Source organism: Manacus vitellinus, unplaced genomic scaffold (assembly GCF_001715985.3).
Source record: "Manacus vitellinus isolate BGI_N305 unplaced genomic scaffold, ASM171598v3 scaffold_24_pilon, whole genome shotgun sequence".
Taxonomy (NCBI): domain Eukaryota; kingdom Metazoa; phylum Chordata; class Aves; order Passeriformes; family Pipridae; genus Manacus; species Manacus vitellinus.
In genome coordinates, this window is record NW_021939798.1 from 894842 (window position 1) to 912079 (window position 17238).

Sequence of the window (17238 nt, forward strand, 5' to 3'; positions counted from 1 at the left end):
GCTGAGATCCAACCGAAACCCTCCTGCAGCACAGGTGTGCCCAGAGCTGTGCTTCTCAGTGCACATCTTTCTCAGTGTGTGGTTCTGTCCATGGGATTATCCACCTGAGAAGCTCACGTGCTGTGGCTCAGGTGGCAGATGCTGCAGGCATCCATAACATGTCCTCCTGTGCTGTGGCACACAGACACTCAGGATAGATGAGGCAGGGCTAAACCTTGGCTCAAAGTTTCCTGTGCTACAGCTGAGCACAGCAATCCTGAGGAGGGTGGGAGCAGTGGTGTGACGAACACGGCTGCAATAGAGGATCCTTCCCCACCTACCAAACATGCTCTCAGAGAAGAAAAGCTTCTTGCACACATACAAAATAAAGAGAAACAGATCCTTTGGGGCTTCCCTTCCCCAAGCCCATGTCTAGTTCACTTTAGGTAGTAGAAGAAGATGAACTGGAGTCACCTTTTAGTGTGTAGCACAAGTGGTACAAGCCAAGCTAAGTCAAGGACAAGTCTCAGCTTCCCTGACACACAGGTCTCACCTGGGAAGCTGCCTAAATTCCCTCTAGATCATAAATACCCACCTGAAAACTCCCTCAGAACTGGTTTGAGGTTTTATTGTATGTGGGATTTTTTGGGTTTTTTTAACTTTAATTTATTTTAATCCCATGGTTTCTGTAAAGTACTCTTACACAGTTTGGGGGAGTGATCGGCATTTCAGGGCTTTTAGATGTGTGACCCCAGAAGCTCTGATTCCATCAGTGCTCCCCACACAGTGGAGAACTCCTGGAGTCCCTCACGCTCATGTAGTCCACGTGATACAACCATAAAAGCGCAGAATCATTTAGGTTGGAAAAGCCCTCTAAGATCATCAAGTCCAACCCTCATCCCAGCACTGTCAAGCCCACCACTAACCATGTCTCTAAGCACCAAATCTACACATTTTTTAAACATTTCCAGGAATGGTGATTCCACCACTCACTCTCCTGGGTGGCTTGTTCTCGTGCCTGACTACTCTTTCAGTGAAGAAATTTTTCCTAAACCCTGGTACAATTTCAGACCATTTCATCTTGTCCTATTGCTTGTTACCCGATAGCTGAGGTCAATGAGGCTGTCCTGAGCTGAGGCCCCTCCCTGCCATGGGCTGGACAGGTGATTTCCTGGTCATGCTGCATCCGATGAAGTGGATATTCCTTAGTGACTGATGGGGGAGAGGTGATTTAAATAAATTTATCTCCAAGCATTAAGCTGAGCCTGTAACAGCAAGGTGGCAGGAGTCTTGTTCCTTACTAATTTTCCTTAATGTTTAGTCCGCTGAATTTGAAATGTCCTGTCTAATGGACTTATCCTCCTAATCAGTGCTGTCCTGAAACAAAAATCGTCATTTAGCAGAACCACACCACGAGCAGCCCAAGGACAAGACAGAACTCACTGACACCCCAAGTCTCAAACTGCAGTTTCTTTTACTTTTTTTGCTTTGCAAACTCCTGTTTGATCTACTGCTCCTGCTGGCCAAAGCCCCACTGAGGTACCCTGCTCCCTTTGGAGCCTGATGGTTCCTAATGTCTTTTCCATCGTGCGTGAGCTGGAGCTGCCTGAGGGGTCTCTGGCCATGCAGCCCCTCTCCCCCTGGGCCTGTGCCTCTGCCCCATCAGGACTCTGCAGATGTGACGGATGGGTCTTTTGTTCCACATCTGCCGTGACAATGCCCACATCACCCTGTGGCCCAGAGAAAGTGTCTCCAGGAGTTTTTCACTCCAGTGCTGTGTCTTCCTGTGAGGATGAGCTCTTCTTCTTCAGACCCCTCTTGCTGTTACTGCAGTCATTCCTGTTCTTGACCTTTTCTGCCTGCACATCACCATCTCCCCTTTCTGAGTTCAGTGGAAGAGGAATAGAGTGCAGGGGGACATTCCATGGTGTGATGCTGCTTGGGGTGCATCTCCCTGTGGCAGCAAAAGGCCATCAGCAGGGATGGCTTAGGACCAGCAAGGACAGATGAGCGGCCCAAGGTGCGCAGCATCTCACGTGGTACTCTCACCCTAGGTGTGACCCTCTGCTCCTTCAGGATTATCTGCAGACATGAGGGATGGGTACAGGAGCTCTAGGCCTGATGCCAAGCACTTGGAGGAGCCTGACAGGGCAGCCTGATCTCCTCTGCCAGACCCTCTGCTGAAGAAGGGGCTTCTCCCATCATCTCCACCGTGGGTACCTTCTCTGTCTTGAGGCTCATGCACAGAAGAGGGTTTGTCCTGAGGCTCATGCACAGAAGAGGGTTTGTCCAAAGACCTGACATCGAGGGCACAGACAGTGCAGGTGCCCTCTGGGCCCCTAAAGACCTTCAGTATCAAAGTCTTCCCCTTTCATGGACATGCATTGCCTACCTAAATGATTAATGAAGACAAAGGATTTTTTTTTTGTAGCATGGACTACTAGCATGAGTAGTAAGTGAGGTGGATACAGGCTGTGGTCTCCTAATTTTTAGAGCAGTCTGGAGGTGCCTCTAAAGCAGTAAATAAAACAGAAAAAAAATTAAAAAATCAGGTTTTGACATTCAGAATTTTTTTCACTTGGTCCCACACAAGTGCATTTGTTCCAAGGCAGGAAACAAAGTATTGTAATGAGCCAAAATCAGGACTACATAAGAAAAGGAAGTAGAAAGGTTGGGCAACGATCGACAGGGAAAAATGGCAAACATTTTTTTTTTTTTTTGGTGGGGTAGGGGCCGCAGAACCTGTAGCTGAAAAAGTAAGCAGGTTAGTAAAATCCCAGAATTATTAAGAAAGTGGTTTGTGGCCTACCTCAACTGAGTGGATGGCAGATGGAGATGATTTGATGTGGATAAGTGCTGACTGTTGTGGCAGAAGGGAGGATGGACCCTGGACTCCCCAAGTAGAGCAGCCTGGGAAATGGAGCCTTGTGGAGATCACTGACTCCTTGAGCTCAAGTCACTGTGAGCATGTAGAGATGAAGAGCAAGCAGAAGCTTTCTGCTCTACTGGTTTGGTAACTCTTCACCCAGGCCAATGGAAGCTGGGGTGTGATTTAGCAGGCACATCCTGGTTGGTGATTTTCTAGGGATGTGTGTGGGATGGGATCATCCCATCTGTCTGACCTGGCCTCTGCTTTGATGGGAAGCCTTCATTCCTCCTTACTCTTTTCTCAGGGCTTTTTATGAACCTGCAGGCAATTCCTGAGCAGTTCCCTTGGAGGGCACAGATCAGACCAGTGCATGTGGGAGGTTGTACTGGCCCTGCCCCAGGGTAGTTCTCTGCCAGCTCAAAGAGTAAGTCTGCTTATCTCTGAGCACTTTTACATCAGACATTAAGATGTGCGAGGCACCCAAGCAATCCCCTCACACAGTGTGAGTTTCTCAATGCCAGGGTTTGCTCAGAGCCTGTCCTGGACACCAGTGCCTGATAGTGTTGTGACTTCGCTCCCTCTTCCCTGGCTTTACAAGTCCATGAGGGGATGGATGAGACTGTTGCAGCTTTCTTTATTTCCTTTATCTTTTCAGCTACAGCCTGTTGGCCACTGATAATCCTTCCCCTGAACACCCAGATCCCAACAGTCAGCCTTGGCACTCTGCTGAATGACACCAAAAATGAATGGGAAAAGTAAGAAAGTTGAGGTGTCAACCAAAGGGCTCGAGCTGCTGTGAGTGATCTCATCTGAAAACTTAAACCAGAGCTTTCTTTGGGTGGCTGAGGAGAAACTCAAAATGGTCTTGCTTACATGCTTCTCTCCATGCAGGTCCCTGGCCAGGTGATGTTGGAGCCACCACTCTCAGAGCACTGAGTGCTCTTCTGAGGGGGCTGTAGAAACTGCACTGATGACTTTGGCAGCCACAAGACATGGGGCTGTGGCTTCTCAAATCTGAAGTGGCCCCAGTTTCTTGTCCTTGAGTGGTCATTGCTAATGTTGGGCTCTTGACTGTGGAGATGCATAGCCTCGTTGTCTCTATTCCCTGCTTTGTGCATTATTTACATCTATTGATGTCGACTTTCATCTAATGTTTCACCTCTCAGGCATTCAGAAAGGAGAGAGCATTCTGCAACTGGTTGCAGGAAGGTTTACTTCTAACTGCTTTAGTAATTTTGAATCATCATCCCTTTTCCCTAATATTTCTGCTGAGAAGCCCTCTCCCAGCACATGTTCCTTTGGCACTCCACAAAACACTTCACTCAGATGTGAAAAATGGTCATTCATTTCTGTCTTTAAGAAGGCATTAGTCCCTGGAAGGCTCTTCCTCTTCTCACCTACAGGCTTGGAGCTAGAGATATCTGAGGAGAAATCTCATTGAAAGACTGGTGGAAACCCAAACCCACTGTAGTCTTTGACCCACTCTTACCCAGACTGTCAGTGAATACTTCAGAGCAATTGGTGGGCATGATAATCCTCATACATAGAATTTCTTCACATTTCTGCTAAATCTATTCAAAAATTTCCAAACTGGAATGAAGATTTACTTGTTGATAGTTCCTTGGGTCCTGTCTGGAGCCTTTTGTGAAAACGATCATCAGATTTACCCCTCTCCTCACCCAGAGCAGATGAGGATGTTGGGTCTCATGCTGAGATTAATAGCACAGACATGTTCCTTTGAATATTTCAGAGTTCTGCGGTCCTCCAGGACCACCAGGTCCCAGAGATCTGCTGCTACTCATTTGACAAATTTTTTTTGTAAAATCACTTCTGATGATGCTTCAACAGCTCCTTAATCACATTTATAGGAAAGACAGACCCCAGTGTACTATAGGCCCTGGAGCTGTTGTTACCTGGCCACCATCCTTTCCACCTCTTGCTCTGCTGATGCTTGCATGATGGTTCCTCTCTCCTTGGGATGCTTTACATACTATGCCAATTGTTCATCCCAAATGAGAACACTGCCCTGCCCTTCCCAAGCCAGGTAAGTAAGGTGAGGTAAGTTGCACAGGTGCTTAGGGGAGAAGTAAAGCAGTCCATGAGCTCCACTAGGCTCCCTACAGCCTCATCCCAGGCAGCCTCTCAGAGAACTAAAACCCCCTGTGCTCTTTACCACTCCTTTGAATTTAGAGACAAGCCTGTGATGGAATGAAGTGATAATGAAGAAAGCCAGGTCGTCAGATTGTTAAACACTGCCTGAGCCTGACTGAGCCCCAGACACTTCTCTTGGTGAGCACTGAGCACAGGCTGTAGCCCAGAGGTACCTCGGGGGGAGCGATGCCTTCCCAGCTGCTGCCTCCCCCTGCTATGGGAAGTGATCAGGCACAGATGGGCTGTGGTAGGAGGATGTGTTTTTAGTTGACCAGAGGCTTCTGAGATGGTGGAGATTCAAAGTCCCATGATGTTGATTACAGAACCTGCTCTTAGAAATCCTTTCTCCCCTCTCCAAAACTTAATGGCCACAAGCTATACCCTGCCAGTAAAACCATGCCAGTGACACAGGATGAGAGGTCAGAAGAGCTGAAAGACATTTTATTCTTCTCTACCTTCCTTCTCTCCTCTTTCCCTTTCTCCCCCTCTCTCTTTCATCCTCCAGGGAATACCAGTGTCATCTTAGGAGGTGACACAATCTCTTAACAACATCTAATGTGTTGACTCATCTCAACAAATTGCTGAACTGCTAAATTCACAGTCCAGAGCTGGTGTTCCCCTGTGATGGTCATTACATGAGAGTCAGCCCTGACCACGCATATTCTTGATGTCCTCAGGAAACAGAGATAAGTTGTCTCCCATGAACCTCAGACTTAAGGCAAGGAGGACAGACTCTGAGATCCCACCACAGATACCAAGCCATTTTCCTGGCTGCTGCCTGCCTTGGATAGACCAGAAACCCCACAACAAGGTCCTTGTGTGTTTCCAGAGTTCTCACTGCCCAGCCCTCACATGTCTTGGCCGTGTCTGCACCACAGTCACTGTTCAGCCCTTAAGAAGGCATCACCACAGCTGCAGCACTACCTTTCTCTGGAAAGTGAAACAGGCATGTAGTACCAAAGACTGCAAAGACCAGGATTGCTTCCCATTCCCGCATCCAGTCCTGCTATAAGCACCTCTGTAGTAAACAGGGTCATATTGACTGCAGTGAGTGAAGGAGTGAGCCTTAAATACCAGAAAAAATTAGTCATGGTAGGGAATTCCTTTGAACTGAGAAGTCACACCCCAGAGCCACAAGGACATCAGCCCTGCGTTGCTCACCAGATCCCAGGAAGCGGTCCCTTCTAATCTCCCAATACACCCTATTGTTTATGGGACTGATTTATTTTAAAGCAGGTTGTTTGTTTCTATGTAGATTTGCAACTGTGGGAAAAAGACCCAAACGAGCTGAAGTTTCAGTGAAACCCCTCTGGGGACTTGGAGGGGTCAGTGTGTGACACAGTGTCTGTGCCCAGAAGGCCAGGCTGCAGCAGGTCTCAGGGCTGTGGATCTGCAGCCCGAGGGAAGGGCATCTCCCACAGCCCCCAGGGCTGTTCTGCCAGGCTGGGCTCTGCCTCCTGCCCTCTCAGCCTTGGGCCCACAGCTCTGCCAGTGGCTTTCTTTTTGCACAGGAAATCCAGCTCTGCTCCAGAGAGGACCTGCCATGGTACCCATCCACTCCATGTGATCCAACCACTGCTGGTGTTGATGCCAGCATAGAACGTATTTACTGGCATTGTCAACAGCAAACCCTGAACTGAGTAAACTGAATTCCCTGCAAGACTTAAGGTTGGCTGTAATGCCAAGAAAAATGTCTCATAGTATCCTGCCAGTCATGTCTGCTCGGATTGTCCTCTCCTGTAGGAATGAGACTGTTTGCCTTTGGCTTCTTTTCTCTAGCACCTGGCAGCTCCATTTGGAGAAGACCCCTCCTGCCCTGGCCTTTTTTCTTGAATCTTCACAGCATGCTCTGGAAAGACAGATCTGCTGGTATGAACTCACAACCCTGATGCCCCCATCACTGTGTAGACCAGTGATAATTTGCTGAGTGCTTGTGCAGCTGTGGTGTCCGAGGTCCCATGGGGAGGGACAGCTGTACTGGCACAGAGCTCTGTGTTCCATGTCCCCAGGCTGGCGTAACTCTGAATCCTGAAGGAGCAGAAAGGCTGGAAAAAGAGTTGCCTCAACAAATATGTTGCTCAGGAGGAGTGCATTCTTGCATTCATACTCAATACAGCTGGGATAAACTGAGTGTAGGGCAGTAGCCAAGGGCAGGTATCACAGGGAAACCAGTAGCCAAGGCTACCAAGAAGCTCTGGACATTCTTTGAAGACGCCTACTGCCAGGATGTCATCATCGTAATAGAGAGTGGAAGAAGAAATCTTTCCCTAGGGAAGACTTTTCCAATGGACCAAGGGAACTTCCCGTTATTGGGTCCCAGTAATGGAGGCAGGGATCACTGCAGTTGTCTGAATTCAGAGCAGAAATGAACCTCCTGCTCTGACACTGCCCCAGCAGAGCTCCAGCTTTGCTGCTGACCATGGCCTTTAGGAACCTGCTAAGAAATGAGCTCCTCTTTGCATGCCTGAGACTTAGCCCCAGGTGAATTGCACAGAAAAGAGCTCCTGTGGCTCTCACCTGGCAAACAGGATATTTGTCTCCATGACCTAGGACAGAAAGAGCCTTTCTGAGCTGGAGCTAGTAAGGCAGCCATGTCTGTGTCTCTGTGAGGCAGAGATGGTCTCTGGGGATTAGCTCAGAGTGATCCTTGTTTGGTCCTGTCTCAGGGCATGTGCAGAGCATGGTCTTTGCTTTGGTCAGGAAACTGTGAACAGGGATGGTCCAAGACAATCCAGTCTTTTACTTCTGATCGCATCTGGTAAGCACCATCACAGCAGTGTTTTGCTGCCTTGAATTTGCCACTGTCTGCCAGGCTTTTAAGTGGTCTGCCCCCTCCCTATCTCCTCACAGAGCTTGAAGGCATCAATCTATGGTGGAGGTGTCTTGAGCTCTTCCCATTCTGACAGCAGTCAGCCTTGCTTGAATTGGAGCTGTGAACTATTTATCACAGGACTGCAAGCATCCAAGCAAGGTCCCTTAATTTATGAAGGTCCAGAAGATATTATGCAATTGACAACATGAACACAAAAATACTTCTGCACTTTGCTAGAGCTACTATTAAGCTTCCTGATGTTTTCATCATAATATTTACTTCTTTGTAAATACGCTGAATTCTCCAATCTCAGTTCAAAACAGAGAGATCAGAGAATGAAAATAGGGAGATGACATAGCTGTTTAAAGATTATGTAAAATGTTTTTTACTAGCATAAATATTTGATTGTAAAGCTCTGGCTGTTGTGTTTGCGGGGCAGGGATGCACCATGAGTGTGGGGAGCTGCCACAGCCGGGCACTGTGCTGGAGGCTGCCCCATGTCCCTGCCTGGCCCTGCCCGTGTGCTCCAGGCTGCAGGGCCGTGGATGCACTGACGCTCATCCCTGACTCCCTGGCTCCAGGCAGGGGCAGAGTGGGGGCCTCACTCCTGACACACAGACTGGTCCTTCAGCAGCCGTGGCTGCAGCTGCTCCATCAACTCCAGGAGCCTCAGGATGGAGGGTAGGGAGGAATCAAGGGGGTGAAGGAAGAGTTAAAGACTCAAAGTCTGAGCCTAGTTTGAGGCTGGGGAGGTCAGTGGGAGGGGTGATACTCTCAATGAGGTTGCTGGCAAGAGCACAGCTCTCAGGACAAGTGGGCTGTGCTGGCAGGAGCTCAAGGCACTCGGGGACCTCTTCTCTCCATGCAGAGCAGGGGGAAGGGCCAGGCCAGACGTGGCACATGCTGTCCAGAGGCACGGGATGTGGGATGGGAGACACTAGGAGCTGCCTCCTGACTCATGATCATGGTAGGACACCAAGGTCAGAGCACTGGCCTCGGTGGGAGGTCCAGCACAGCGGCACTGTGTGCCCTGAGCGTGGCCCTGGCTCATAGGCAGCAGGAGGGCCTTGTCCCCCTGTCCCTGTGGGGAGGTGCTGGGGAGGAGGACAGGGGACAGGCTCTGTGGATTCCCTGCAGGCACAGCTGAGGGAGGCAGACAAGTGAGGGGGACTGTGAATTTCTGTGTTTCACAGCTGGGGCAGGCAATTTCAATTTCAGTACACTGGAGATGACATTTTGAGGATGGTTTCCCAATGGAGCTGATTATTTGCTCCCTTGAGGGACTCCTCTCGCACCCATGGCTGCTCTGATGCCTGGGGCCACAAGCAGGATGTTCGCAGGTGCTAAGCTGCCCTTGCAATGGTGCCTGGGGTAAGCCTCAAATGCTGCAGCCCAGGAAAGCAGGGACTGACTCCCTCCATCCCTTCAGTACCTTGTGCATGGTGCAAACCAAGCCTTGAGCTGGCTATGTCCTTCCTCCCATAGCCACCCACGCAGGTCACCCCAGGCAAGGGTCCAAGGACACCTTCACATCCCCAGGCTGTGCTACCAGATACACTCTGCGTGTGTCCAGGCTGCAGGTTGACTGTGGGCATGTCATGGTGAACAGGAAGGTTGTTGCAAAGCAGGAACTTGGCTCTGCTATCTTTACCACCAGCAAAACGAGCACCCCCTCCAAGCAGCCTCAGTGCACAAGGAGGGTGAGGCTGGGGCTGAGGTGACACCCCTATGAGCAGGGCAGGACTCCCCAGCCAGTTGGACTTGTGCAAGCAGCTGTAGGACCAGTACTGAGGGCAATGAGGAGCATGTGAGGCTCTCGCCGAGCTGGTGTGTCTTGGAGTGGTGACAAGTCCTTGGCTGCTCTCTGGGTGGCCATGTAGGCAGGAAGGATTTTGTGCCTGGTCTGGCTGCTCCAAGCACTGGTGACTCGGTGGCTGGCTGGAAATGAGGGAGAGGAGCAATGGCAGTACTTCCAGCATCACCCCCAGACCCCTGCTTTGCTGACCTGTGTCCCCCCTCACCCTTCACTTGATGGGTGTTTGCAGAGAGATTCAGCAGGTGCCCGAGGGGAGGCACGAGTCCCTTTGCTCCATGAAGCTGCTGGGGATCAGGCAGTGCTGACACTGCCAGGCTGTGGAGCAGAGGAGGATGTACCAGAGCCTGCAGTGAGCTCCAAAAGCTGTGGAGGCCCCACAGGGTCTGGCTGGTGGGGTGACCTGGCTTCTGTTCCTTCTGCAGCAGGACTTTGGGCAAGTCAGGTCTCCTTTTGGTTTCCTTATCTCTAACTGGCTGTAATGAGGCAAACCCTCAGTCAAGCCCCTGGAAATCTCCCACTGAGCAGGGCCAGATAAGAGCTATGTTTCTCTAAGCCCTGCAGCAGCTCCAGAGCTCCAGAGCAGCCTGCACAGCCCTACCTCTGCTCCACCACTCAGGACACAGCAACACCTTGATGTTTCCATCTGTGTTCGTCCCGCCTGCCCACAGAACCACCTCGGCACAACCACTTGTTTGGTGGCTCAGCCCTAAAGAAGGAGCATGTTTTGAGAGGGGTGTGACGAGCAATAGCAAGGGATATGGAACAAAGCTGGGCCTGGGTTAGTGGCGAGCAGAGCTAAAGCCCCAGATATACATCGGATGGGCTGGGAGCATTATGTATTCCTGGAATGCCTTCTGGTCTTTATTAAAATGAAACCACAGCCAGCCCAAGAGAGCTCATCACCCAGGCACAGGGCCAAGTATAAGTTACTTCTACAAATATTTATTTAACCATATCAATGACAAACTCTTTTGTATAAATGTTTTTATTTAATCATAATTTACCAATTATTTTAAATCAATTGTTTGCCTGATTTCTAAACAGTAATCAAGAGGCTTGCATTAGCATTACTCAGGCGGATTAGATGCATTATTTCACTGAAGCTCGTGCCATCACTTGCCTGCCTTGGCCATGGAAGAGGGTGCAGATGGATCCCAAATTTCACTCAAACTGTCACATTCCTGGAGGACTGTGCACATGCATTGCCAGCCCTCCCCACGCCAGTGACCTCTTGGACTCAGCTGAGTTCCCCAGGCACAGGGATGAACAGACACTGATCCCACCTGGTGCTCTTAGGACAGCACTTTCCTCTGGTCTCTCTGGGCTAATGGTTCCTGCTCTCATGAAGATATTGGTCCCATGACAGATGCTTTTAGTGCCCTGCCCCTGCTTAGCCCTTATACCTTTCACTGGTGTTCCTCAGTGTCCCTTCAGCCCAACTCTGGCAGGAATACATGAGCATGGCCGTGGTGCTTTGGGGCAGAACAGGAGCCCATGGATGACAGCATTTGTCTCCGATGTCCAGCACCCTGCTCTCAGTCCTCTGAGCTCCCTCACTTCCTCAGGAACATCCTGGAAAACCCCAGCTCAGAGGTATCATTTTCGCCAGCTCCCTCACACGTGGACCTTCTCCAGCCTGATTCTCGCACTTCTATTCTTGAGCTTAGAAAATGCTTAAAATCAGAGAATCTGCTCTTCCTCAGGGCTCTGCCTCATCCAGAGGCCTGGGAGGTGTGGTGAGGGCACCCAGCAGAGCTGCTGGGGCGATGGATGCTGTTGGACCCCTCAGTGACCCCAGGGACCCCGTGCACTGCAGCCTCTTGCTCACACACAGCAGGCTTGGGGAGCAGCTCCTCCTGCCCAGCCACACAGACCCGGGAGGAGCAGGAATCTGCTTGTTGCCATCTGCAGGCGTTGTTTATTTATAGGATTTCAGTCTGCTACTGTGCTGCACCTTGGCTCACTGCTCTGAGCACCGGCACAGCTCTGCTCACTCCGGGTCTGTTCATCATCCATCTCCCAGCCTGGGAGCTGCCAGCTTCCCCACAGTCTGATTTCCCCCACAACCGTCCACAGGACAGCTGCACTGCTGCTGCCAAAATACCCTGACAAGCCTTTCTCCTGGGGTATCCAATTGTCTTCCTCCACCAGGCACTGTTTGATCAGAAATGGGAGCTGTGCTGCTGTGAAGCCAGGAGAGCTAGTTCTTCATCCCACTTCCAGCAGCCTCCCCGAGCCTCCCTCTTCCATCATCTTATGGTATTAAAGCAGGAGAGAAAGAAGAGACTTTGAAATTCTCCCAGATGAGGAGGGATACAGAGGTGCCAAGCTTTGTAAAACACAGACTTGGAGATGACTAACTCAAGCACAGACTTTGTCACAATCCTGCAGCAGAGACCCAAAATCACCAGCAAATATCTTCTGAGATAATTAAAACCCAAACAAACAAAAAGAGGAATTGGGGCAAGTTGCATATAACCATGGGACTTACCTACTATTTTAAAGATTACGAAAATAGAAATCAATTCTCAGTATAACCTTGTAATGTTTAAGTATATGGTTTTTCTGACTGATGAGAAGCAGAGGTGCTGCTGGAGCCCAGGCAGCGCTGCAGCGCGAACACGGGCTGTGTGTGCCTGTGGTCAGAGCTCTGCAGCCAGAAAACATCACAGCACTGGGAACAGAGAAGTTCTCTGGACAGGTCTCTGAAATGCTATGGAAACACTGACCTATCATTGAAATGTAGATGAATAGGAAACTCCTGGAAATAAAAACATTTCACACACTGCTCTATAAAGCCTTTTCCTGTCCGTATTGAGGAAAAATGAGCCAAATGTCCCAGTTTTATGGTATTTTATTTCTTACAAACCTGTTTTTAGAAATTAACTCATTTTTCCCCCTTTTCTTTTTCTTTGAAGTCCACACCTACCCAAGCTGGTTGTGGGACCCAGTTCCTCCCTGTGCAGGTGGGAGGTGACAGTCCTGGGACAAACAGGGGCTCTCTGTAGCTCCTGCTCTGCTGTAAGCAGCAAGGCTGTTGCTCTGTGAGAGCTGCATTCATCCTTCCCAACTGGACTGTCTAAGTTCAGCTTTTGGGTCTCCTGGACAGGCAAAGGACAAAAGCAGGTGCTGGCAGAGGGCCACCTGCGCTGCTCATCTCCACACTGAGCTCAGACTGGGAGGAGCTGCTCCCTGGAGCAAACGCTCCCTTTCCATCAAGCAGAGAGGAAGCCTAGATGACAGCTAAGATTGGATTCTAGCTTTCAGATAACTGTTATGAGAGGAGATGAATCCCATCAGACATGACCAAGATCAAGAAACAGAGGGCAGTTGGTCACTGGACAGCATGGAGAGGCAAGAGAAGAGGAATGAACTTGTGGGGGCCAAAGAGATTCCTGATGGCATAAGAGCTGTGCAGTGGTAGGGAAAGAGCAGATCTGGATTTGTGGAATAGTGAACACTGGCATTAAAAAGCATCAAAATGGGCCAGGAAAATCTGGTGGGACAAAGCAGGGCTGAACACTGAAGCAAACCCTGTGCTGCCTGTCCCCCACCTTCTCTCCATTCCTCCTCTAAACCCCTCCCCAGCTGGCCAGCCGGAGCTCTGTAGATTTATGATAAAGGCATGGAATCTGTCCGTCTTAGGATGTGAAGACCTTCAGTCTGAATCTGTTCAGTGCTGAAGACCACAGGACCAGGTGGTCCAAAGGGACAAAAGAGTTTGAAGCCACAGTAAGAAAAAGAAACTGCCTGACAATGATCTGCAGGACAAAATCCAGCAGAAGCTGCACTTTTCATGAAATGACAAATACTTGTTCAGGACAGGGACAACTGTAGAAAAGTGGATGTGCAACAGGACATTTATTCCAACTTATTCTCTCTGAAGAGTGGGCCTCAGGCCATGCAGCTTCAGACCCCTAATCCCAAACTGGTCATCCAGGCACATCTGGAAATGTTAAGTATACTGGAGAGCAAGGAAGGATTCCTGGATTCTGAATTCATTTTAGGCTGAGTATTTACGTAAGTTACTTTTCTTATCTTCCTGAACTATTTATAGTTTTGTTTGTATGTTTGGGACTCAGACGTATCCCACTATGCTTCAATAAATCTGAAATATCTTTGCTGACAAAAGAAATGTCGTCTGCTGTTAATGAAAAGAGGGAATTCATTGTATTCAGCTACTTGCATTGTTAATATTTTAGCAAATCTTCTCTGGGCAGATGTTGACTCATATAAATTCTTAATTTTTATTTCTTTTAATAAGAAAAAAAGAAGTTAAGAATTAAATATTGAAGTTGAAGGGTATCCATACTATGAAAACTAGGAATAAACTAGACAAATAAATCTTCTTTCCAAAAGATCTAATAATGTCTCTATCACTCCCCACCACACAGATTAAGACAATATAAAATGACTTTCAAATACCTGCCATCACCAGGATGGTGCTGGTGATGGAGTATAACAACAAGGCTGATTCCCACCCAGAATTTCAAGTGTTAAACCCCAAACAAGCCACCTGCCACCGAGTTGGGGACCAGCACCCCAAGCCCTGACACTGGGTAAGCTGGGCAAAGGGATGAGATAGGGGCAGTGCTGCATGAGGGGCTGGTAATGAAAAAAATACATGTTTTTTTGGTCAAGTGAGGAAAGTTTTAAATTTTTATTTAAGGGAGGGGATTCTGCAAGGGACATGGTGTTTGGGCTAAGCGCAGGTAATTTTGTCAGGTTGCCAAGCAGGGTGATTTAAATAACTCCTTCCAAGCCTCTTTTAATAAAACCATCTTTAAACATGTCCAGTTTCTCCAGACAAAAGCTGCAGAGGGAGCTTAGCAGAGTCCTTGGATTAGTGTAAATGAGATTTCCTCGAAGTGGCAGCTGGGCTGCCTTGATATTGCAGTGGGGGTGGCAGGGACAGCCCCTACACTTCTCTCCTGGAGTGGTTTCAGGACTATTGGTGCAGAGCACGGTGGTGTGGGATGAGAGAAAGCAAAGGTGTGCTCAGCCCTGTCCCGTGGGCTCAGTGGGGTGAGCTCCTGAGCTCCGCTAGCTGGCCCTGCTGGAAAGGAAGATACACAGACTCTGCTCCTTTAATATGCCTTAAATATTCTGGAAATGAAAGGAGGCAGGTTAGTTTGATTTCATTTACTCTGAGATTTTATTTTAATGTAGGTTTGATAACTAAATGAAAAACAAATGTGGGATATTAAAGGGAGGCAGCCTGGCCCAGCAGCGGGAACGGGACCGGTGCAGGAACATTTTTCTAAAGATCCCTTCTGGAATGTTATTTTGAACTCCTTGAAACTGCAAAGGTTTTTAGACATTGTGTGTTTTGTTAAATGTCCCTTGAGAATGCTGGGTTTAAAATTAGTCAAACTCTTTCACTTTTTTAAACCCTTCCCTAAAATAGTTGATATAAAATTTGGTGGGAATTCTGCTGAGAGCTTAAATTGGCTGAAACAGACGACCTAGTGGAAATGACATTTGGGGAAAAAATGTGAAAAACCTGGTTTTCTTTCTGGCTTCCAATGACATAATCAGGACATGGCAGGACTGCCTGCTCCTCCGAGTGTGGCCCTGACCCCAAGGCTCTGGTCACCAGTTTCCCTCGTATGGAGAAGGAGTGAAGCAGCTGGGAGAGAGCTAAAAGAAGAAGATGACTGCTCTGGTAAGGTGCTGCCTGTCCTCTGCAGTTGGATTCCTCCATGGGCTGATGTTCACCACCCTCAGAGTGCAGAGCCTGGTGAGCAGGGCAGCAACATCCACATCTCTGTCCAAAAGTTATGGTAGAGCCATTAGCCTGGATAGTTTTCATGCTCAGGACAGGAGGGGCAGGCAGGTTGTGACCAAAAAGGAAATATATAAGAGTTCTCTTGGTGACACCCAGGGCAGGGAGGTCTCCAGCCCAGGGGGATGTGGCTCATCTTCCTGGTGGTCACATTACTGCGGGTGACCAACATCTTTGTAACAACTTCTGGATGAGACTGTGTCACCTTCACCCTCCAACGTGTTTCTCTGGGCTCTGTGCCCTGGTTCTGTTGTGCTCTGTGGGGTGTGAGGAAGGTTTGCACTGGCAGTACACAGCACTCCTCCATGAGCTCCGCCCTGTTCAGTGCTGAGCTGTGATGGTTCAACACATGTCCCAGAAACACATCTGGGACCTTCCCCAACCCAGTAGCTTATTTACTCAAGTCATTTTGTCACCTGGGGAGATAAAACTGCCTTCACACACCTCAGGTTCCTCTCAGCACAGCTGGGAGATAAGGACTAAGGGGTGCTGGCTCCTATTTGCCGTCAGCCTCAGAGGAGTTGGAGCAGAGGCCTCTTTGGGAAGCCACCTCTGCTATCACTGACAGGTGTCAGCTGTGTTTTGAGCAGCCAGCTCAGCTAGAGATTAGCCAAATGTGTCTCCTGCCCAGAGTGCTCAGGCTCTCCAGACATGTCTTTAAAACCCAGAATGGGAAAGGATTTTGAGTTGAGATAGGGGGCTTTATTCAGAAATGGTCTGACCTAAGGACCCTGCTATCAGCAGCCCCAGCAGCCATCACAAATGGGGTCCTTCCCAGGAGATGATAAGAGGGAGGAGAGGCTGTTCTGCCGTCACAGAGCTCAGTGTAGTGTCTCATGTGTAGGGGGTGAAAGTGTCCTTTGCAGTCTGCTTTCTGACCCCTGAGGTGTACCAGAGACACACTGGCATGCGAGTAGACCCCTTGGGATGTGGTGATCCCTTTGGAGAAGTAAAGGTGGGTGAACTCTTGCTCTGTTACTGAGAATGTACTTGATTTGTGGGGTATCCTCATGCCTGTGGAAGTTATATCAGCCACTCAAACAGGCACTTCCACTACACAAACAAAGTCAGCGGTGCCCTGCAAAAGTCAGCGGTGCCCTGAAGCCTCCAACCTGCTCCTATGCACATGGAGAGTGTGGGAGCACAGCCGGCAAGCAATGGAGTTCTGGGGATGTGGGATATGGTTGTGGGAAGAGATGAATCAGTGTGTGGAGAGCAGGTTCTTCCAGCAATGCTGCAAGGTCTTGTGGAGAAAGCAAGGACTGCTGAAGGGTAGATCAAAAAGCAGCCAAGAACACCACGTGCTCATCACAGATGTGCAGAGCCAGCGGTTCCTGGGGGGGGTGGGTGCACATCATGTTGGAGAAACTGCTCTAGGAGAAAGAGCAGGGGCTGGCACAGATGCTCAGGGAACCTGCCTTTGTCACCCGCCAGCTCAGGGAAGTCCCTCTCCAGCAAGTCACTTCTTGGCCTGCTTCCTCTCCCACACGGGGTTTACTGAGATGTTAAATTCCTCTGCATGGGGGTGTGCCTTGTCATGGTCTGACTCCTATTCTTGTTACCTCATTGTAGAAGGCATTTTCCTGGAATTTGTGCACTGATGCCCATCCAGTCAGATTGCCTGGAGCACCCTGCAGCTTTCTGCAGGATTTTGCTTCCCAAGCATGTCCAATCCATAGGTTGCAGGGCACAGCCAGACACAGGAAAGGCACGTATTCTGGGCAGGACATGTGTCTCCATGGCATGCAGCTGTTGTGGGGCCTGTTCTAGTAGCACTGAAAAATGGCATTCCTCATGGTACCCACATTTTTATGCCAAGCTAAACT